The 23539-nt window shown below is 42.9% G+C and overlaps 1 protein-coding gene across 1 annotated transcript in view; it reads right to left on the bottom strand.

Annotated features, from left to right (window-relative positions):
* Positions 1–22949, bottom strand: part of HDAC7 (histone deacetylase 7) — a 160875-nt gene extending 137926 nt beyond the window's left edge. Inside the window, exon 1 of the mRNA XM_058558417.1 lies at positions 22939–22949. The gene's annotated coding sequence lies outside the window, so the exon portion shown is untranslated. The remainder of the gene's footprint in view (positions 1–22938) is intronic.
* Between the last annotated feature and the right edge of the window lie 590 nt (positions 22950–23539).

Raw genomic sequence — 23539 nt, 5'->3', positions numbered from 1 at the left:
ACTAACAAATTTGACTTTATTAGAATGGAGAACTTCTATTTCTAAAAAGACATCATCAAAAGAGACAAGACAAGCCAAAAAGTGGAACAAGATATTTGCCACACAGATAACCAACCAGGGATCAGTATCAAGGATATATAAAGAATAAAAGTCCTTTAAAAAAACCCCACAAACTATCACATAAAAGGATAAACAGAAGATTTGAATAGGCATTTTACAGTAGAGGAAACACAAGTGGTCCATAAATATATGAGGGGAAAAGTCCAACCTTGTTAGTAATCAGGTAAATGCAAATTAAAACCGCAGCAAAATACCACTCCACACCTCCCAGATTAAAAAGTCAGTCAACTCAAGTTTTAGCAAAGATGTGGAGCAATCAGAACTCTCGTCCACTGCTGAAGGCAGGGTAAATTGGAACCACCTTAGAGAACAGTGTATCACTACCTAATGAGGTTTAATATGCTCAGACAACACAACAAGTCAACTCCTGGATAGGAACTCTAGAAAAACTCTTGTTCATGTGCACCAGGAGATTCAAAACCTTCACTAAAAATTATTTATAATAGTCACCAAAAAAAGCCTTGGAGGAAAACAGATATCTATCAACGGTATAATGAACAGATGACTTGTGGCATGTTGAAAAATGCCGCCATACGGCAGTGAAAAATGAAGGTATTTACAACAACACATATCCACATGGGAGAATCTCAAAAATATGATGTTGAGCAAAAGAAGCAAGTGACAGAAGAATATATAAAGAGTGGTTTCATTTATTTAATGTTCAAACATGCAAAATTAGATCATCTAATAAATAGAGATACATGCACAGGTGCAAAACTATAAAGAAAGACAAGGGAATGATTAACACAAAGTTTAGAATAATGGTGACCTGTGGGGGGAGGAGGATACAGGGGCTTCTGATGAACTGATAGTGTTCTCTTTCTTAATCTAGGTGTATAGGTATCCACTGTAATATTAGTATTAGTATTTAACTGTGTGTGTAATCATAATATGCACTTTGTGTATTACATGTGTTCCCATTAGTCCATAATAACTAACTCAATGAAAGATGCGCTGGTGCAGAAGCTAAGTAGTCATATTGCCTGTGGTGGGAGTGAGCTGGGAGCATTCAGTGGATAGAATCCCTTTCCCGCTTCTCCACACGAAGGCTGACTCCATTATCCAGTCCACCCAATTTCTCATTTTAAATTTGTGTTAAAGTTTTCTCATGTTCTATGCGGGCATTCCAGGCAATTGTCAGAGTGTCTTCTTCATCAGCGCCCTCTGACCTTCCCTGTCATTCCTGGGCACATGCTTCCTCCCAAGGCTGCACAATCATATCTGCTCGACTCTATTCCCATGAGGACTGATTTGTTAGTGCCTGGACCTCTCCGCACATTCCCAGGCCTCAGGCTCTACTTTCCAAATTGATCCTCCTATTATCTGAGGCTGAAGGTCTCCATGTTTCCTGTGAACTTCTGGTCGCCTTCTTTGGTGGGAATCTTGCCCACCCACAGCATCTCAGTTTTCTTCTTATTGTTCTGCGGTTTATGTTCTTTTCCTCTGAAGACAAGAAAAAAAATTTAGCTTAGAGGTCTGTGTTCCAACCTAGGATAAAAAGGTTCCTTTTCCCCACCTTACCTTCAAATTCAACAAGTTAATGATCAATGTTTTGCCTCTACGTCTTGGCAGTATAGAGTAGTAATGAAGTATTACGATTCTGGACTCAAACTGATCTAAGTTTGAATCTCAGTCCTGCCATTTAAGAACTGCATGACCTTGAGCTAGTTATTCAACCACTCAAAGCCCTAGCTTCTTAGATTATATAATAAGGATAATTTTTTCTTAATTCACAGCAGTGTCATGAACATTAAATTAAGTAATGCACATAAAGCACTTAGCAGGTTGTCTGAAATGTAACAAGCACTCAATGAACATCAGATATTATTCCTTTGTTTTTATCTTAATATTATTGATTTGCTTTGGAAGCTGAGTTCTTCCTCATGGTGAAACTATTTCTTGTTAACTTTCCTAAACTCTAAAATAGTCCTTTCTCTAAATTTCTTACCCTCCTATTGTCACTTTCACTGCCTTAGTATCAAAAAGAGATTCCAGGAAGTTAGCCTAAAATCTCCCCAGGCAGATGGGGAGCCTGCCCAGGCCCTAAAAAGCTCTTGAGTGGCCAGAACATTCTATGCTATTTCTCAGTAATTCCTCACAGTGCCACATTCTTCTGCTGGTCTTAAGGTTCTTCCTTATTGCTGATTTCAATTCCTTTTCCTGGGCTCGTGCCCTTTTGCTTATTCATTCCTCAGTGAGGATAAGGAATAATTGACCTTTATCTTTAACTCTATGATAATAGCTGAAAGCTCTCTGTCCTACTTGCTCATCTCTTTTCCACACAGAAGAATCTTAACTTATTTGTCCCTCCCTCCTCTTTCTGTTGTTCAATCATACTGCTTTCAAAACTTTTCAGGGGGCTTGCCCAGTGGCACAGTGGTTAAGTTCACACACTCCTGCTTCAGCGGCCGGGGTTCACCAGTTCAGATCCCGGATGTGGACCTACACACCGCTCATTAAACCATGCTGTGGCAGCATCCCACATACAAAATAGAGGAAGATTGGCACTGCTTAAGTTAGCTCAAGGACAGTCTTCCTCAAGCAAAAGGAGGGAGATTGGTGATAGATGTTAGCTCAGGGCAAATATTCCTCACCAAAAAAACCCTTTTTAGCGTGTAATAAAAAAAGCCAACATTCGAGAAGTACTGGCATTAAAATATTTAAAATGTACAAAACCCAATAATTTACATAAATAACCTTTTATGAACTTTTAAAATAACCTTGACAACCAGGACATGTTTTATCATTAAAACAAAAATCAAAAGAGGAAAGAAAAGAAAATACTCTCCCATTTGCTACCTGGAGTCTAAAAAAACTTTAAAGCTTAATTCTGTTAGAATAATCTCTGTTAGAACACAATTACTCCAAGAGGATGCAAACATTCTGAGAGGGATAATGCTTTAGGCTGGGTTTTGCAAACTATGATCCATAGCATACCAGTTCTATGGGATGTTAATAGATAGTTTTATAACAGAAAAAAAAGTTCTATGATCAACTAAGTTTGGGAAATGCTGGGTAAAGTAAATGCTGTGCTGTAGATGACAAGATCCAGGATAATCTGGCCCCTTCCCACCTCTCAGATCTCATCTTATACCACTCCTTGTTCTCTCTAGTCCAGGTGCACCTGCCTTCCATCTTTGAGACCCCAAACATGCAAAACTCAGCCCAGCCTGAGCATCTTTGCATTTGTCAGCCCCTCTGTCAGGGGTGCTCTTCCAGATCCTCACATCAGATCTTCTTCCAGTCATTCAGGCCTCGGTTCAAATGTCACGTCCTCAGAGAGGGTCTTCCCTGACCATGCCATTTAGAGTAGATACGCCCCACCACCACAGCACTCTTCATAACAATCTTTAAGAGTTTTACTTGTGTGTTATCTGCTCCCCCAATCAAAATGAAAAACCGTATCTACACTATTCATTGCCATAGCTCTAGTGCCTAGAGTAACACCTGGCACATGGTAGAAACTCAACAAATATTTGAATGAATGAATAAATGATCCAGCGTTAAATAGATTTCTTCAACACAGGACTTCTCAGGGCCTTCCATGTCCAAGTCTGTATTGGAACTCTTCAAGCAGGAGGTGTAGTCTGCAGGGTTTTCCAAACTTAAGTGTTCCCTGGAGCATCTAGTGAAAACCTTTTCATTGTTCATACTTTTGGAGACACTGCTTTAGGTTTCGTAAATGACTTTACACCTAAAGGAATTTTAGATTCTGTCTGAAAGCTAGTTTAGAGGATTGGAGAGTTGCGATGATCTGTGAAGCCATAAATAGAGTAAAGATATGTAGATAACGGGACTGAGAGTGGAAAAGATCCCAGAAGTAGTAGATGGAGACCTTTGCCCAACATTGACCCCAACATCTAGATCTTCGGATCTCTCTTAGGAGATGTCTTTAAATTAAGGTCTTGCTCGGCCCAGCTCAGCTCAGTCCTAGCATTGGACTCACTTCCTTCTGCTGTTTGTTTATAAACAGGAAAGTTACCACCCTCAATAAAAACAGAGTTACACACACACGACATACACAACTTCGATAAATCCTCCAAATTACATCCTAACAGGTAAATTAGAATGTAACTAGCAAAGACGTTATTTTGTAACTAGCAAGGATTCCTGCTTCCCTGATATTATGGCTGTTCCTTATTTGAATGTCTCAGTAATTGCCTTCTTGCTGCATCCATCAAGGGCTGAAGTCAGGGTAGGCTGGGAAAATGCCAAGGAGATGATTTTGTCCACTTTCTATCTTTTGGAGAGAAAATATTGAAATATCTTTCTGAACTTTTTGACTGCCTTCATCTGGGTAGCAGACAGATAAACTGGGAAATGAGAGGGGCATGGCGGTGGGTAGGAAAAGAGGAAGCTGCTATCTGGGGGAATGAAAATAACACCTCATCTTTGTCTTATATGAACTGGAAACAGGTTTAATACTTTAATTTGCTTGAAAAATGGTTTTGCTAAATGCTTCTAAATTGGCTTAATAGTTCAGAGGAGAGAAAATGATCTTTATGGAAATCAGGATCCAATTAAACTGTGTACTCACTGCAGAAGTATTATGATTGAGGCTAAAATGCAGGTACCATAAAAAATTTTCTCTGGAAGGAGTTATAAGAAACTGTCAACAATGACAGCTTTTGGAGAGAGGACCTTGGGGTAGGTGAGAAATGTGTGGAGGGAGATTTTTACTTTTCGTCTAATCTTTTTGTTTAGTTTGGGTTTTTAATCCCCCCCCCCAAAGCCCCAAAGATAGTTGTATGTTTTTTTTCCCCCTCAAAGATAGTTGTATGTCATAGCTGCACATCCTTCTAGTTGCTATATGTGGGACGTGGCCTCAGCATGGCCGGAGAAGTGGTGTGTCAGTGCGCGCCCGGGATCCGAGCCCGGGCCGCCAGCAGCGGAGCGCGCACACTGAATCGCTAAACCACAGGGCCAGCCCATAGTTTGGGTTTTTACCATATACATGTATCACCTTTATTTTTTTTTTTTCATGTCAATGCATGAAAAGGATGCACTTCCTTAATTGGGTCACCTCTCTCCATTTTGGTACCTGGGTCTGGAGTAGGAAGAAGAGGAAACTGGAAACATGTGGGAAGAGCAAGAAAGGGCCAACTTGGACCCCTGCAGGAGGAGTTGGGGCCTGGCTAAGCCATTGGGTTTGGTGCTACTTGCCTTATCAGTGGTGTGTTTCAGGCCATGCCTTATTACTAAAGAAAGAGAAGGACCGCATTAATGGGATCGTTGCCCCCACTCCTCATCTGGTGGAATGCAAATGAGAAATCTGATACCTTGTTATTGAAATGGATGATTCTCCAAATAGAAAAGGATTGGGTTTTTCTCATTCCCCTGAAAACCTTGGTGCTAAACTCAGAGACCTCGCCTCATCCATAACTGTTTGAGCCAGAAAACTTCCCACACTTCTCAGGTTTTCTCCTCTGTGGCCTGTCCTCTTGGTTCCTGCCCTGTGAGAGAGGGAGTGACCACTGGGCTTACACAATTTAGGACGAATTTCTTGAATTGGTTCTTTTGATGAATAGACTATGCAGTTTGGTAGGAAACAAAGGTATAAAACATTAGTTCTTGCCTCCCGAGGGTAGTAAATAAGTGCTGAGTCTGAAACTTTTCCAAACCAAGTTTGAAGAAGAAGAAGGAGGAGAAAGAGGAGGTGGAGGAGGAAGAGGAAAGTCAAAAAAAAATGAAGTGGTCCTAGTATCCTCAACGTCTTTATAGAAATGTGATCCTTCACAGCCGGTGACCCTTCAGGTGCTTGTCATTATGTCCTTATAGCCTCTACCTCACCCTCTCTCCCTCTCTCCTTCCCTTCCTGTCTTCTTGTCTTTCAAAAAATGTTTATTGAGCCCCTAAGTGGTACGCATTGGGGCAATAGAAGATACAAAGATGAGTAGGGCATGGTTCCTATTCTCAAATTGCTCAATAATACAATGCGATAAGAGGTCGAATGGAGTGTCAGTGAAGTGTGAGAAGAGTCATTAATTCTGCAACGTTTGAACTAAGGAGAGAAAGTGTGGTGAGCAGAATTTTAAGATGGCCCCATGACCTTCACCCCCTGCTGTTACTCTTATGATTATATGGCAAAAGGGAAATAATCCATGTGGGCCTAATCTAATCACCTGAGCCCTTTACAAGCAGAGGCTTTTATCAAGCTGGTGGCAGAAGACTAAGTCAGAGATGTGAAGCATGAGAAGGGCCCGATGGGCCATTGCAGCTTTGCAGATGGAGGGACCAAATGAGAAGGAACGTGGGTGAATTTGAGAGAGACCCCCGCTGACAGCCAGCAAGGAAACAGTGACCCCAGTGTTGCAGTCATAAAGAAATGAATTCTGCCAACAGCCTGAATGAGGCTGGCAGCAGATTCTTCCCCAGAGCCTCCAGATAAGAGCTCACCCTGGAGGACACATTGATTTTGGCCTTGTGAGGCCCTAAATAGAGAACCCAGTGGAGCCCACCTGGACTTCTGACCTACAGAACGGTGAGATCAGGTGCTGTTTTTAATCCATTATGTTATGTGATACTTATTATACAGTGATAGAAAAATACTGCAGAGGGGGTTTCTATTCAGAGGGGAAAGCATGAGCACAATGATGTTAGAGTGCTCAGAGACTTTAGGGGAGAACAAGTAGCTGGAAAACTTGGGGTGCATGAGTATGAGGGAGTGGCACGAAGAGTCTACTAAGTTGAGTTTGAGCCAGGCTGGGCAAGTCATTGAATTTCATGCATGTCAAGGAGTTTGGGCTTTATTCTTGAGCACTACGTTCTCCCTCTCCTTTCCCGCCAGAAGCTACATCATCTCCTGCCCAGCATGGAAATACTTCTCTTATTTGACTAATGTCTGGGATGTCCATGCAGTTTTTTTCGCTTCTGTCTTTCTTTTCTGTTCTGTTCAATATCCACCTGCATCATTCCTGCTGTTCACTCTTGGCACTGTCCCCTTCAGGTAGGAGGATGCGCAGGAGTTCTGACTGATGATGTGGGAAGAAGACATACTTGTGTGGCCATAGCCTTGACAATGTTCATCAACGTCCACCACCAGGCCCTTTGGAAGGGACTGGCTGATGGTGAGACGGAGCAGAATCAACTTCTCCAGATGGAAAGAATAGAGTGGACCAGAGCCCTTGTCTCATTTAGGCAGGTTTGGAAGAAGTAAGGGCAGCAAGGCTCTGAGCACTGACCCGAGGATCCTGTTAATCAGAGAAGCGCTGTCTATTTGGGAAATGGAGGAAGTGAGATGTATCAGTCATCTCAGGAAACACGATTCATCCCAGAGGGTTCAAATGAAGAGATTTTGAAGAAAAGTCAGTTGGTAGATGTGTTTGCAAGGTTAGGGGAATGAAAATGGAGTGTGGGAATGGCAGTAAATCATTACCACCTTGATCTCAATGGCCCGAGGGATGATGGAAGAAATAGTAGCCAGAGACCAATGAGAGCTGAAACCATGGAGAATGGGCCACCTGGCAGGAACTGTAGTCTGGGGGCATGGAACTATTGCCAAAGAATTACTTTGAAGCAAGGAGGAGCAGGGAGAAATACCTGACCTCTTTCTCCTCTCTCTCCTTCCTCTGATCCCCTGAAAGAGCCTCCCCTGCCTGGACCCAGTCAGAAGCCAATCAGCAAGGGAGCCCAGGGAGATGTTGTCCAGAGGAGTCAGCACAGAACAGAGCAGAGAAAGATGGAGAATGGGTCTGGGGGAGAGGTAGAGTGAGGAACAGACAATGATCAGCACATAAGGGAACCAAGAGGCTCATTGGCCTTGCCGTGATGTTGACTTGGCCATGAGCTGGGCTGTTTATGGGCCTGACCATGACCATTCTTAACCCTGGGACCCTTGTTATGGCTATACTCATGCTGGTGGGGCCCAGAGCGAGGAGGATCTCAAAGGGGGAAAGATCCCATGACAGCAAAGCTCACTTCTTGGCCCTCCAGTTCAGGGACCCTCTGTGAGTGCAATCACCTCCCAGAACAGGAGAGAGTCTGGGGGCACAAAACACAGAGGTATCATGTGTCATTGTGGGAGCTTCTAGCCAAAGGTCATTAGGGGCTTCCCAGAGATGGCAGCCTGAACTATTTAGGGTCAATATACTCAGAGTGGTGGGAAACCATGCTTAGAGTTGTGGGCTGGACTGACCATTTCTGCCAGGCTGTAAGGCTGTGTTTTGGAGGGAGAGGGGCAGCAAAGAGATCGCACAGGGGAAGGATGTGGTTAAGTCTTTCTTTAAGAGTACAGTTTGTTATCTTTTGGGTCAAGAAAATTATAGGGGATTGATAAATTTACTAGAACAGCAAGAATCACACTGGCTTTTTTCAGCTTTAAATAAGGACATTCTTTTCCCAAAATATCCTCCTTAGGCTTAGAATGATCCTAGGAAAGTTTCTGACCAACCAGAGACTTAAAAATCAATTCTGGTAAAGAGCCAAAGTCAGTACTATTAGGACAGATGGAGCCCTCGAGCCACCCAAATCCCGCCACATGCACCACCGGGCTTCCTTGCCCAGTTTGGACAACTTCCTGCTCCCTCTCAATGTTTGGCTCAGAAAGGTTGAGTATTATCTCTCACCTCTGGCCTAACCCCCAGTTGGCCCGGTCCCCAGCCTCACTGAGGTCAGCTTCTCCAGCCCTGTGGGACTTTAAGGACGAGGTCAGTGATTTCGAGCAAAGATAAGACAGACTGAAGGCTCAAATGAAGGGCCAGGGAGGTATTAGGCACAGGAGAGGGCTCACCCTTTGGTTGAGTGCAGTCTCCCCTCGCTCCGGATGATTCTGTGTGGCCTGGCCCACAGCTCTGGGTGTGGAGCCCTGGCCCTCTCCCCCAACCTCAAGCAGCTGGTCAGGGCAGCAGTTCTTCCCAGGAACACAGCCTGTTTACTCTACCCTGTGGCCCCGATTCCCTCTCGAGCCCAGAGAAAGCCCCCACAGCAGAGGTCTGGCCCCAAACTTGCGCAATCAGGCCCTCTTCCCTGGGTCCCTAGACACAAGGAAACCAAGCCAAGGTGGAGGTGGGAGGCCTGGGTCAGTGTGGCCAGTGGGGACGGTGGAGGCTGAGGCTAAGACCACGCTGTCCTGTGGTATGTGCAGCCTGCCTGAGACCACAGGCGAGACGCACACAGAGGCGTCATAGCTCCTGCCATCCAGGCCTTTCATGGCTCCCCAGGGACTCCTGGAGCCCATGAGCTTGGCATGAAGCCCTCAGCCAGACTTTGTACCCATGAAGTGCAGGCTGGAAAGCTGAGTGGGGAGACGGGGACTGGGCAGGGGTAGCAGCCATCGTCAGATCCTCCCCAGTTTGGTGTCCAAAGACAAACTAAGGGCTGGACATGACTTAGAGTTCATTAGCTTCACTATAAGCAAGATAAACCCACTGCAAGCAAGCGACTCAAAGTTGGAGATCTCAGGGTACCATTAGTACCTCCACCAACACCCTAACCCCCAACTCCAGGCCCCAAGAGCCCCCTAGAGCAGATTCTTCCTCCTGGAGGCACCAGGTGTAGGTGTGCCCTCCCTGTCAACAATCCAGCTTTCATTTTCCTAAACTCACTTTGTTAGGTTCAGGACCGCCCTCCGCCAGCACACACCCACCCTAGTGAAATTACACACCTCACTTGCCATGGTGGTAATCAGTAATCGGGCCAATTACTCTAACTGCCGGTGCTGGGGAGGAAGGGACCCACCCACACACCCGCTGCTGAGATACTTTCTTCCAGAGCTCTGAGTGGGGCTGACACCTGGCTGCTCTTTGGGAACTCCATGTACCCTCTGCTCCCGATGACTCCCCTCCTCACCCCCACCAGAGGAGACAGGACCCAAGGCAGGTCAAGGGGGACAGAGAGTTCTTCCCCATCCCCAAGATGCTACAGACAAACCTCAAGTCTGTCTCAGCCGAGCTAGTGGGTGACACAGGGGTGATGTCTGCACAGAGTTGATCGAAAGATCTGGGTTTGTGTTGAGCTGCCTGGAGAAAACCTGAGATCCAGGGTGATAAAGAGATCCTAAGATTAGGGGATCCTGCTGCCCCCAGCCCAGTGTTCTTGCTGCCCTGCTCCCAGAGCCAAGAATGCTGTAGTTATCTAGCTCTGTCCATCCAAGTCAGTCTTGACCAGCTGATGCTAGATGACTGGGTTATATCTGGGTGTGCTTGTCGAGGAACCGAAGTAAGGGAGGGAGTTACCAAGTAAGAATATGCCCCTGTTCCTGTTGTAGATGAGGAGCAAAGAGCTCGCTCACAATCAGCACGTGTGGAAGCTTTGATCCCTTAGCTTAAGCAGCAGGTGTTATACAGACATGCCCACCCACACCGTCGCTGGCTTTTAATCCCATCCTTGAGTTACTGAAAACGAGGATGATTGGCCATAGGACATTGTTTAGAAATTGTTTCAATGTATCATTTGGGTCACTGATTTGTGTGAACATACATTTTGAATGGGGTTTTTTGGTTCCTAAGCATAGGCTAGAGTTTTTGGAACTCTCTTGTTACCAAGAAAACCTGGCCCCTTTGATTGTTTCCCACTAGCAAGAAGGCCTTCAAGCAATAGAAGCCATCCCCTGCCGCCACCCCACAGTAGGGTCTCTGATGAGCTGGTCTTCAGATCCTGCCAGTTCAGTGAAGGTTGGATGGTGGCCATGGCCCTGATGATACAAAGTCCTCATCATCACTCCCACCCCCAGGCTCTGTTACCCCTGTCTCCCTGGGTCCCTACACTTCACCTGGCACCTGATCAGGCCCTAAGAGAGCCCCCTCTTGCTGGGCCAGAAGGTAATGAGGCATTAGGAAAAGCTTAGGTGCTCTTTTGCTCACTAGGTCTCTTGGGGCCTCTCTTGACTTGCCCACATCGCGTCACCTGCAGACTCCTGATGTACTGCATGCACGTCAGGGTCCTTGCCTCCTACCTTTCAGGGCTTTCCCCAGACCACAGACACTCACACAGTCTCCACAGTTTCCAACCCCTAAGCCACTAGGGTGGGACTTTCAGAAATGATATCACCTCCCCACTCAAGCTCAGTGCAGCCTTTTGGGGTCTAATCTCAGGTTGGATGGGGAGTGAGTCTGGACACTCCAAGCCCAACCTGCTGCGCGCAGGAAACACAGGACTCACAACTGAGTTAAACATGGGTGCTTTTTAGTCTCCCCCATCAACACCATTTGGACACCACATCAGTGTCCCTACCTACACTTCTGCTTTTCCCACTCCCACCCTCAAACAAGAATATCTGCTTCACCAACTTCAAAGAAAAGCAGAGGTATTCCTGCTAATGGGACTCATCAGAGCAAAATTCTCCCTAGCCAGTTTATATTGGAGCCAGCATAAGAATCTTCAGGCACGTGTGTGTGTCTGTGTGCATGTGTGTGTGTGTCTGCCTCTGTGCACAAGGCTGCAGGGTTGTGGAGGGAACTATGATAGCAGAAAGCACAGTGACACAGGGAGAAAAGGATGGAGGAAGACCCAGATGGACAAACCCTGGGAGAGCAGAGGGTTTGGCTCAGACTTGCAGATGCTAGTGGGGCTCCCTGTGCTGAACCAAGTCAATCCCTTTGTCCATCCCTCCTACATGCTGAAGGCAATGGACACCCCAGTAAAACACCCTCCTGTGGATTGTGTGAGCCAAGCAGTGGGGGACAGAGGACGGGACCGAAGATGACGGCACCTTCATGGAAGAAGAAGGTAAGATCAGTGCAGGAGAAGGTAACTTCCAGGGCCAGGACTCAGGAGAACTGTGAGAGAAGAATTCACATTCATTTTCTTGGGAATGGCAATGGCATCCTCAGTTCCCCTGGATACCTCCTGCTTAAAACCCAAGGATACCAGCAATTAAATGTGTATAGTGCGAATAGATATGAAGGATCTGCTAAAGGACAGAGATTCTCAGATTGGATTTTTAAAAGTCAATCTATATTTTGTTCATAATTCATAGTAAGACAAAAACGTTGAAAGTGAAATGATATAAAAAGAAAACTGATGTAGCAATATTAATGTTAGCAATAATAATATTATTAATAATTAATGGCAAATAGACTTCAAAGCAAGAAAAAAGCCAAGCATTACAGGGATAAAGAGGATCATTACTTAAAGATATTATGTCCGGAAGACACAGTAGTAACCAAATCTGTAGGCGTTTAGCAATATAGTCTTGAAATATGTGAAGCAAAAATTGACAGAATTACAAGGAGAAATTAACAAATCCACAATTTGAGTAAGAGGGTCCCATTCATCTTTTTCAGAAACTCAAAGCTTAAGAAGTCAAAAATTGAATAAGAACAGAAATCAGAAATCATTAAAATAGAACCTATTATTAAGTCTTGGTCTGAAGGACATGTATGAAATCTTGTACCCCCAAACTGGAGAATACACATTCTTTTCAAGAACACATGACAAAATATTTACAAAAATAGACCATAAAGCAAGTCTCAAAAAAGACCAAAAAATAATTTTTATATGTTCTGTGACCCCAATGAAGTAAACTAAAAATTCAGTTTCAAAAAGATAAATAAAATTTTTATTTGGCAAACTTCAAGTGCTCTCCTACATAATTTATAGGTCAAAGAAAAATATAGTTATGAAAATTATAACCCAATAATAACACACATCAAAATTTGCGGATGCAGTGAAAACAGTCTTCACTGGCAAGTGTATAGTCTAAACTCTATTGATAATAAAATAATACTGAATGTTAATGAGCTACGTATTCAATTAAAAAAATCATGAGGACATTCAAAGAAAGTAGAAACATAAAAATAAAAGCAAAAATTAATGAATCCAGAAACGAGCAATAATTGACAAACTCAAATGCTAGTTTCTGAGAAGATTGCTAAACCTGACAAACTTAAAGAAAAATAAAATAAGATTCATCCAGGAAGAAAAAAGAAAGGATGAAAGAGGTGGCAGAAAGAGCCATAATGGCAACCAGAGGAGGTGTCGATGAGATAAAAGCCTGAGAGAATGCCGTGTCCTAGGAGAGGCACAGCTCCCTCCCTTTCCAGCTGGCTACTGTGCCCATGTCTTATTTACCTTTGTATCTTTAAAGGCTGGCAGCCTGGTACATAATAGGTATTCAGTGAGTTTGTTGCATAAAATCAAATCCCCTTCTTGAGCAGGCAGTCCGTGGCCCCAATGTTGGAGCAACAGAGTCTATGGACGGAGTTCTCAACAGAGTATTATATGTCACTGTTTGTTACCAATGTTAAATAAAGCATCAAAGTTTAGGAACACTGTACTTGAAAAAATAATAATCAGAGCAAATCAAGGTTATCTGTATAATAGTCTTCCTTACTTGGATGAGATTGGACTGAATAAGAGAGAAAAGGGTAGAGTTATAGCTAAGAGGTAGTATTCATTGCCCAGTGGACTTGGAGGAGACTGTGTCCTCACGTGAGCACCCACTGCCGAGCTTGTCCTGGTGGGAAGCAGGTTGAGAACCCCTGGCTGATAATGACATGGGTGCCCAAGTTCTTACGTGGCCAAGAACCAAGCGGGTCAGGAGCAAAATCAGGAACACCGCAAGGCTGGGATATTTCTGGCTGGAAATGGAAAATGGCAAGGCATACAGATCTGACACCATGGTCTAGGATTTCAGAGGTAGTAGAGAGGCCTCCTAACTCCTTCCAAAATTGCTGCCATTTCTAGGGACTGTGGCCTGAACCCTTCCTTTGTGGTTCTCACTCCCGTCTTGGCTTCGTCCCCTAGGGAGAGGTCACCCTGTCTTATCAGCCATTGCTAACTCTGTGAGTTTGAGCATCAGATGCTTTCCTGACCTGAGGTTTGATGGGGGTGGGTTGGGTGGAGTGAGCTGAGGGCAGGAGGGCAGGAGGGCATGATGGCACTGGCTGCCTGAGGGGAAATCAGGGAGGAAAAACTGCCTAGTGCAGAGTTCTGCCCAGGGCCAGCCCTAGTCGTGTGGTGAGAGCCCACAAGCTGGGAGGGGGAGGAATGTGAACAGATGCCCCAGCACAGCTGGAAGCCATGTGGCCTCTCTGGGTCTCGGGCCAGGAACACAAGCAGACCGACAATCAGAGGGCGGAGGGAGACTCAGAGAGCATCTGGCGCTGCAAATAACAGCTTCCAGGGAAACAGCTTCACGTGAGCGCTCCGTGGAGCAAATGCATGATGCACACCACTATCACTCCATCAGTCCACCTGCCATGTCAGCAGCATCCGGAGTCTCGGAAGGTAAAGCCAGCAACTCTGAAACAAGAATAACAAAAAACATTTGTAAGGCTCTTTACAATGTAGAGAGGGCTTTCAAATGTGTTATCTTCTATAGCCTCACAACATCCTCTGGGAAGTATGTATTTAAGACTCTTTATTTTGCAAAAGAGGAAACTGAGGCTCAGCAAAGATAAGAAACTATGGGCAGCAAAGTTAAGAAACCTGGGACTTCACTCCAGACCTACTATGTTTTATGCCTTTGCTTCTCCAAGTATGATCCACGGACCAGCAACATCGGCCAACCCTAGAAGCTTGTTAGAAATAAGGAATCTCAAAGCCAGACCTAGTGAATCAGAATCTGCATTTTAACAAGATCCCCAGGCAATTCATGTTTAATCTGCACATTAAAGTTTAAGAAGCACTATTTCCACCATATCAGACCACTCCTCGTAAACATTGATGATCTACTTGAGTTATACACTCTCGGGGAGTCTCAGTATTTTAGAGCTGGAAGGAACTTCCCCAAAGCGCCTACACTGACTCCATGACAGTAACAGTGATGACCCTGACAAATTTTCAAAAGCAAATCCCTAGCAAAACTGAGGTGCAAACCCAAATCTCCTCTCTTTTGGCCCAAAAGGTTGTCATTACACCTGCCGTCTTCCTATTTCTTCCTTTGTTTTTTTATTTTCCTATTTGGGGTTTTGTTTTCAAAGCAGGCTTTCTTTGCCAGTTATGTGCAATTAAGGCTAATAGTAAACTTCATTGCATTTTCTGAGCACACATTAATAGAGAATGGAAACTAACGAGAACAGAAGCAGTAATGGCCTTTTCTTTGTTTAGCATGTCCTAGTTTTTCAGTCTTTGGTTCCATCACATGATAGGTAGCTATAGAAAACCAGCCTGGTATGAAAGATTGGTCCTAGATAATCTAGGACAATCACTGAGTTGGTTACAAATATATATTAGATGTAATAACATGTGGAGAGATATACTTAATAATAACATCTGGATGGATATCTATGTATCTGCAAGGAGGCAGGCCACCCTAAAACTGTGTCTGTCCAGCACAAATGCAGGACCTTAGCAATTTTCTGGTTAATTTGCTGAGTCTAGATGGCCAAACCAGATAATTAAGGCCACTGGTAGATTTTTGAACCTAAATATTCTGGTTTGGCTGTCTTTGTTTATAAAATTAACCTGATACTTGCCAAATCACTGCCTCATTCACACTCTATCAAGAAGAAAGAAATGCTCATGTGAGTGTGAACACACACTTGTTTTAATATGTGCATTTACATGTAACTCAGCTCGGGTCATTTTGTACTTTGAGATGAGATAATATCAACCCAAACATTCATCCCATGGGTAGTGGGAAATCCAGAGTCTCTCTCAATATCTCTAGGAATGTTTGGGGTGGGAATGCGGTTGGCCTTGTGTCCTCCCTTCTCTCTAGTCACCTCTGGCTCCAAGTTCTTGCTTCTGCGGAATTCTCTCTGTCTTGCCTCCTATGGACATTTCCACTCTCCATCTGCACTGAAAAACAAAACACCTAATTCAGTCCATTTTTCATGATTTCTTCAAAACATCACCAAACTACTCACCAAGGTCAGTAGCTGCAGTAGACTTTTCCTGCAGATGTGGAAGTAACTAAGGGAGAGTCCTTTGCCTCACAATCGAATAGATCATCATGTTGATGATTAGACTCTTTGTCCTTAAAAGTCTTTCAGCAATTCCCTTTCCCCACATTCCCACCATGGGTAATTGTCTTCTACTTGGGCTCAAGCCTCCTACCACGTTGTGGTTCCCTCCTTATCCAAATTCCTTCTAAGCTAAACAGCCCTCCGCCACAAATTCTTCTGTTGATTATTGCTTTGTCTCAGTCCAAGCCCATCCCCCTCAAGGACTGCCTTCCATGACCCAAATGGCCCATCAGGATGTTTTTTGACAAAGTCCCTGAGGATGAATTCTCCCACAGACTGCCAGTGAAAGGGGGCTTTTCTTGATACACCAGTGCCTTCTGTTACAGGATAGATAGATGGATGGCATCTAGATGCTTGTGTCTGTGTGTGAATGCATGTGCTAGCATGAGTGAGAGAATATGTAAAAGCAAGCGTCTATATGTGTGACTGCGTGTGTGCATGCACATGTAGGGAGCAGCCCTAGGAATTAGACCAAATATGACTGGGAAAATGTGTAAAGTGTACATCCAGACTCATTCATTAGGTGTTGGATCCAACTTTAAGAAATCCCATGTGTCAGTCGCATGAAGGACTCAAGGAGGGGATCCCTTATGCCCAAGCTATATCTCCTTGAAAATTAATTAATTAATTAGTTAATTGGGAAACAACATAGAGATACAAAGGAAAATAAAGAGGTAGGGCCAGAGGGAACTAGAGAGACAGAAAAAGAATTAGTTGGAGGAGTGACATCAGCATCATGGCAGAGTGAGTTGTTTCCTTGTCTCTCCCCTCCAAGTTACAACTAAATAGACATACATTAACATTCCCTACATGGACAACAGGATGCCTGAAAGATCCACGCAGCCATACATACGAAGGTGGGTGGACTGGATCCCTGGGAAGCAGTGGAACTAGGTGAGTGCACCCCTCCGCCTCCCCAGCAGCAGCGATCCAGGTCTCAGATTGTCACACAGTGGCCCAATGTGACTGTAAGTGGGGGGGGGTGGGGGCGGAGACTGGCCCATGTGTGAACACTATAGGAGTGGTAGCCCAGCCCACAGGAGTGCCCACCATGCCATGGCGGTCCCTCCCATGGGAATGCTTCCCACTGAAGGGTGATGGCTCAGCCCCTGCAAAGCACCCCTCCTGCCTAGTGCTACAGCTCAGCCAGTCCCCTGCCCAGCACAGCAGCCCCACATGCGGGAGAATGACCAACTCACTGAGCACAGAGGCCCTGCCTGAGATGTGTGACCTGCCCACTGAGCGCAAAGGGACCACTCACGTGAGCACAACCTGCCGAATGGCTGCGGCCAGTCTGCACAAATGCAGAGTGGCCCTACCAGCACAATTACAGCAGACGGGGCAGGATCAGAAAACACAGCTCCTGCCCCCACCCCCCAGCAGTGGCAGGTGGAATCTGTGACCTGATATAATGACAAATGTGCTGGCAAATGGATCAATTCATCAAACACTATGAGGAACTATAGTAACACTTCAGAGCAGAAGGAAAATGACAAGTCTCCAGGAACCAATCCTGAAGTCGCAGAAGTTTACTATCTAATGACAGAGAATTCAAAATAGTTGTCATAAAGAAACTCAACAAGTTACAAGAAGAATCAGAAAGACAGTTCAATAAGCTCAGGTATAAAATTAATAATAAGAAGGAATACTTCACCAAAGAGATTGAAGCTCTAAAAAAAAAAAAAAAAACCAAACAGAAATTCTGGATACTAAGAACACAATTAATGTGATAAAAAACAATCTAGAAACTGTAAAAAATAGAGCTGACTTTACGGAAGAGAGAATTAGTGAATTAGAGGATAGAAATATAGAAATGCTTCAGGTGGAGAAGGAGAGAGAACTAGGATTTTAAAAAAATGAAGAATTCTTCAAAATATCCAACTCAGTTAGGAGAAGCAATATAAGGATTACAGGTATTCCAGAGGGAGAAGAGAGGGAGAAAGGAGCAGAAAGCTTGTTCAAAGAAATAATAGCTGAGAACTTACCAAACCTAGGCAAGGAACTGGACTTACAAGTACATGAAGCCAACAGAACTCCTAATTACATCAATGCAAAAAGAACTTCTCCAAGGTGTATAATATTAAAACTGGCAAAAGTCAATGACAAAGAAAAAATATTAAGGGCAGCAAGGCAGAAGAAAATAACCTACAAAGGAACCTCTATCAGGTTTTTAGGGGATTTCTCGGCAGAAACCTTACAGGCTAGTAGAGAATGGAATGATATATTCAAAATACTGAAAGACAAAAACTTTCAGCCAAGAGTACTCTATTCAGCAAAACTATCCTTCAAATACAATGGAGAAATAAAACTTTACCAGACAAACAAAAGCTGAGGGAGTTCATCACCACTAGACCTGCCTTACAAGAAATGCTGAAGGAAGCCCTTCTACCTGAAACAAAAAGGCAAAGATTTACCAAGGTTTGAGCAAGGAGATAAACAGACAGAAAAACTCAGAAAATTGCAGCTCTCTATCAGGACAGGTGAGCAAACACATTATAACATAAAACATAAAGGGAAGGAAAGCATCAAAAATAACTATAAACACTTCAATTTAGTCACAAACTAACAGAAACAAAAAAGAATTTGTGAAAGCAGTAACTCAGAAGGGGAACAGGAAAGGATGGAACCTGCATGGGGTAATGGAAATAAGAGGCTATCAGAAAATAGACTATCTCATCTATGAGATCTTTTATACAAACCTCATGGTAACCACTAAACAAAAAATCAGAGCAGAGGCACAAATTATCAATAAAGAGAAAACTGAGAAAACCATCACAGAAAACCACCAAACTGAAATGGCAGTCAGAAATACAAGGGAAAAGAAACAACGGAAATATAGAACAACCAGAAAGAAAGAGACAAAATGGCAGTACTAAGCCCTCATACATCAATAATCACTCTAAATGTAAATGGATCAAATTCTCCAATCAAAAGACACAGAGTGGCTGGATGGATTAAAAAACAAGGCCCAACAATATGCTGCCTCCAGGAAACACATCTCAGCTCTAAAGACAAACACAGGCTCAGAGAGAAGGGATGGAAGATGATACTCCAAGCAAATGACAAGCAAAAGAAAGCTAGTGCTGCCATACTTATATCAGACAAAGCAGAATTCAAGATAAAGAGGACAGTGAGAGACGAGGGGCGGTATATAATGATAAAAGGGACATTCCACCAAGAGGACATAACACTTATGAATATATATGCACCTAACACAGGATCACCAAAGAATTTAACAGACCTAAAGGGAGAAATTGCCAGCAACACAATAATAGTAGGGGACCTCAACAACCCACATACATCAATGGATAGATCATCCAGACAGAAAGTCAACAAGAAAACAGTGGCCTTAAATGAAACACTAGGCCAAATGAACTTAATAGATATACACGGAACATTCTGTCCAAAAACAGTAGAATACACATTCATCTCAAGTGCACGTGGAACATTCACAAAGATAGACCATATCTTGGGAAACAAGGCAAGCTGTAATAAATTTAAGAAGATTGAAATCATATCAAGCATCTTTTCTGACCACAATGCTATGAAACTAGAAATCACTAAAAGAAAAAAGCTGGGAAAGGTAAAAATATGTGGAAATTAAACAACATGCTACTGAACAACCACTGGGTTAATGAAGAAATCAAAGGAGAAATCAAAAAATACCTGGAGACAAATGAAAATGAAACATAACATACCAACTCTTATGGGATGCAGGAAAAGCAGTACTAAGAGGGTAATTTGTAGCAATACAGGCCTACCTCAACAAATAAGAAAAATCTCAAATAAGTAATCTTAAACGACACCTAGCAGAACTAGAAAAAGAAGAACAAACAAAGCCCAAAGTCAGCAGAAGGAGGGAAATAATAAAAACTAGAGCAGAAATAAATGAAATAGAGACTGAGAAAAGAATAGAAAGGATTAGTGAGACTAAGAGCTTATTCTTTGAGAAGATAAACAAAATTGACAAACTCTTAGCCAGACTCACTAAGAAAAAAAGACAGAAGGTGCAAATAAATAAAATTAAAAATGAAAGAGGAGAAATTACAATAGATACCACATAAATACAAAGGATTATAAGAGAATACTATGAAAAACTATATGCCAAAAATTGGATAACCTAGAGGAAATGGATAAATTCTTAGACTCATATTACCTCCCAAAACTGAATCAAGAAGAAACCGAGAATCTGAATAGACAGATCACAAGTAAAGAGATAGAAACAGTAATCAAAAACCTGCCAAAAAACAAAGGTCCAAGACCAGATGGCTTCTCTGGAAAATTCTGCCAAACATTCAAAGAAGAGTTAACACTCATCCGTTTCAAATTACCCCCCAAAAGTGAAGAAGATGGAATGCTTCCTAACTCATTTTATGAGGCCCACATTACCCTGATACCAAAACCAGACAAGGACAACACAAGGAAGGAAAATTACAGGCCAATATCACTGATGAACATAGATGCAAAAATCCTCAACAAAATATTGACAAATTGAATACATCAATACATTAAAAGGATCATACACCATGACCAAGTGGGATTTATACCAACGATGCAGGGATGGTTTAACATCCACAAATCAATCAATGTGACAGACCACATTAACAAAGTAAGGAATAAAAACTGCATGATCATCTCAATAGATGCAGAGAAAATATTTGACAAGATCCAACATCCATTTATGATAAAACTCTCAATAAAATGGGCATAGAAGGAAAGTATCTCAACATAATGAAGGCCATATATGGCAAACCCACAGCCAAATCATACTTAATGGTGAAAAACTGAAAGCCATCCTTCTGAGAACAGGAACAAGACAAGGGTACCCACTCTCACCACTCCTATTCAGCATAGTACTGGAGGTTGTGGCTAGAGCTATTAGGCAAGAAAAAGAAATAAAAGGTATCCAAATTGGAAATGAAGAAGTGAAACTCCAGCTCTTTGCAGACAATGTGATTCTATATATAGAAAACCTTAAAGAATCCACGAGAAAACTATTAGAAATAATAAACAACTACAGCAAAAAAAAAAAAAAAAAAAAACCTTCAGGGTACAAAAAAACCTACAAAAATCAGTCTCATTTCTAAACTCTAATAATGAACTAATAGAAATAGAACTCAAGAATACAATCCCACTTACAATCACAACAAAAAGGATAAAATATCTATAAATAAATTTAACCAAGAAGGTGAAAGATCTATACACTGAAAACTATAAGACATGACTGAAAGAATTGAAGAAGATATAAAGAAATGGAAAGATATTCCATGCACATGGATTGGAAGAATAAACATAGTTAAAATGTCTATATTACCTAAAGCAATCTACAGATTCAATGCAATCCCAATCAGAATCTCAATGACATTCTTTATGGAAATAGAACAAAGAATTCTAAAATTTATATGGAACAACAAAGGAACCCAAATACCCAAAGCAATCTTGAGAAAAAAGAACAAAGCTGGAGGCATCACAATCCCGGATTTCACAATATTCTACAAAGCTATCATAATCAAAACAGCATGGTACTGGCACAAAAATAGATGCTCAAGTCAATGGATCAGAACTGAGAGCCCAGAAATAAAACCACACACCTATGGACAGCTAATCTTTGACAAAGGAGCCAAGAACATACAACAGAGAAAGGAAAGTCTCTTCAAAACATGGTGTTGGGAAAACTGGACAGCTACATGAAAAAGAATGAAAGTAGACCATTATCTTACACCATACACAAAAATTAACTCAAAATGGATTAAAGACTTGAATGTAAGACCTGTAACCATAAAACCCCTAAAAGAAAATACAGGCTGTACTCTCTTTAACATTGGTCTCAGCAGCATCTTTTTGAAGACCATGTCTACTCAGGCAAGAGAAACAAAATAATAAATAAACAAATGTGACTACATTGACTAAAAAGCTTCTGCAAGGCAAAGGAAACCATGAACAAAATGAAAGACAACACACCAACTGGGAGAAAATATTTGCAAATCATATATTTGACAAGGGGTTAATTTCCAAAATATATAAAGAACTCATACAACTCAACAACAAAAAACCAAACAACCCAATCAAAAAAATGGGCAGAGGAAACGAACAGACATTTTTCCAAAGAAGATATACACATGGCCAACAGGCACATGAAAGATGTTCAACATCACTAATTATTAGGGAAATGCAAATCAAAACTACAATGAGATATCACCTTACACCTGTCAGAATGGCTATAGTTAACAAGACAAAAAATAACAAATGTTGGAGAGGATGTGGAGAAAACAGAACCCTCATACACTGCTGGTGGGAATGCACACTGGTATAGCCATTACGGAAAACAGTATGGAGATTTCTCAAAAAATTAAAAACAGAAATAGCATATGATCTAGCTATCCCATTACTGGGTATTTATCCAAAGAATATGAAATCAACAATACAAAGAGATTTATGCACCCCTATGTTCACCGTAGCATTATTCACGATAGTCAAGACGTGGAAGCAACCCAATTGCCCATCAACTAATGAATGCATAAAGATGTGGTATATAGATACAATGGAATACTACTCAGCCATAAAAAAGACAAAATCTTCCCATTTGCAACAACATGGAGGGTCTTAAGGGTATTACGTTAAGAAAAATAAGCCAGACAAAGACAAACACTGTATGATTTCACTCATATGTGGAAGATAAACACATAGATAAGGAGAACAGATTAGTGGTTACCAGAGGGGAAGGGGGTGGGGCTTGGGCGAAAGGGGTTAATGGGGACATCTGTACGGTGACGGATAAAAACTAGACTGTTGGTAGTGAACACAATGCAGTCTATACAGAAACTGATATATAATAACGTATACCTGAAATTACATAATGTTATAAACCAATATGACTTCAATAAAGTAATTAAAAAGAAAAAAAGAATTAGTTGAACAAGTTCCAAGGTCATCTTGGTTCTCATAGATCTGTGCTACGGCAAGTTACCACAAATGCCAGTGGGAGGGACAAAGGTGGGCAGAAGTTTCTACTCTTTAGGCACAGAAGACCCTGGGAAGGGTGAGCAAGATGGGCTGTGCAGCCTCTCCTTCCCAGGGATCTCTGCTGCCACAAGAGCCTACCTGTCAAAATGGGGGAAGAGCCTGGTCTTCCTGGAGGGAGAAGGGCAAGGGGGCCCTCTCGGAGCCCCACCTGATCCGAGAGTCCATGAGACATGGGGTTTCCAAGCAAGGGAATATGAGCCCAGCTGTAGCCCCAGAGTCAGAAGGGACAGGGGCCCTCGGGGTGGGAAGGGGTCAGGGGGTTAGCATTTCACCAGCCCCTTCTCCATACTGCTTCTCTTCCCCTGGCTTAGAAGCCTCTGGGGGACTGAGGTCACTAGACAATATGTTTAATGTCACTGGGAGAGGCCAGCAAGACAGGGACGTCAAGGGACGTGTGCTGATGGCCTTCCCTATCATGTGTCCAGCAGCTCTGCAGGGCCTGCGTCTAAAGACGCCGTTAGGAATTTTGTGCTCTGCCCCTTGTTGCAGGAAGCAGCGCTCTGTCTGGGAGAATCCTTCCTCTGCTCGCCACCTCCAGCCCCACCAGA

The sequence above is a fragment of the Diceros bicornis genome, chromosome 17, assembly GCF_020826845.1.
Source record: "Diceros bicornis minor isolate mBicDic1 chromosome 17, mDicBic1.mat.cur, whole genome shotgun sequence".
NCBI classification, from domain to species: Eukaryota; Metazoa; Chordata; class Mammalia; order Perissodactyla; family Rhinocerotidae; genus Diceros; species Diceros bicornis.
This window is presented reverse-complemented; position numbering and strand designations above follow the sequence as displayed.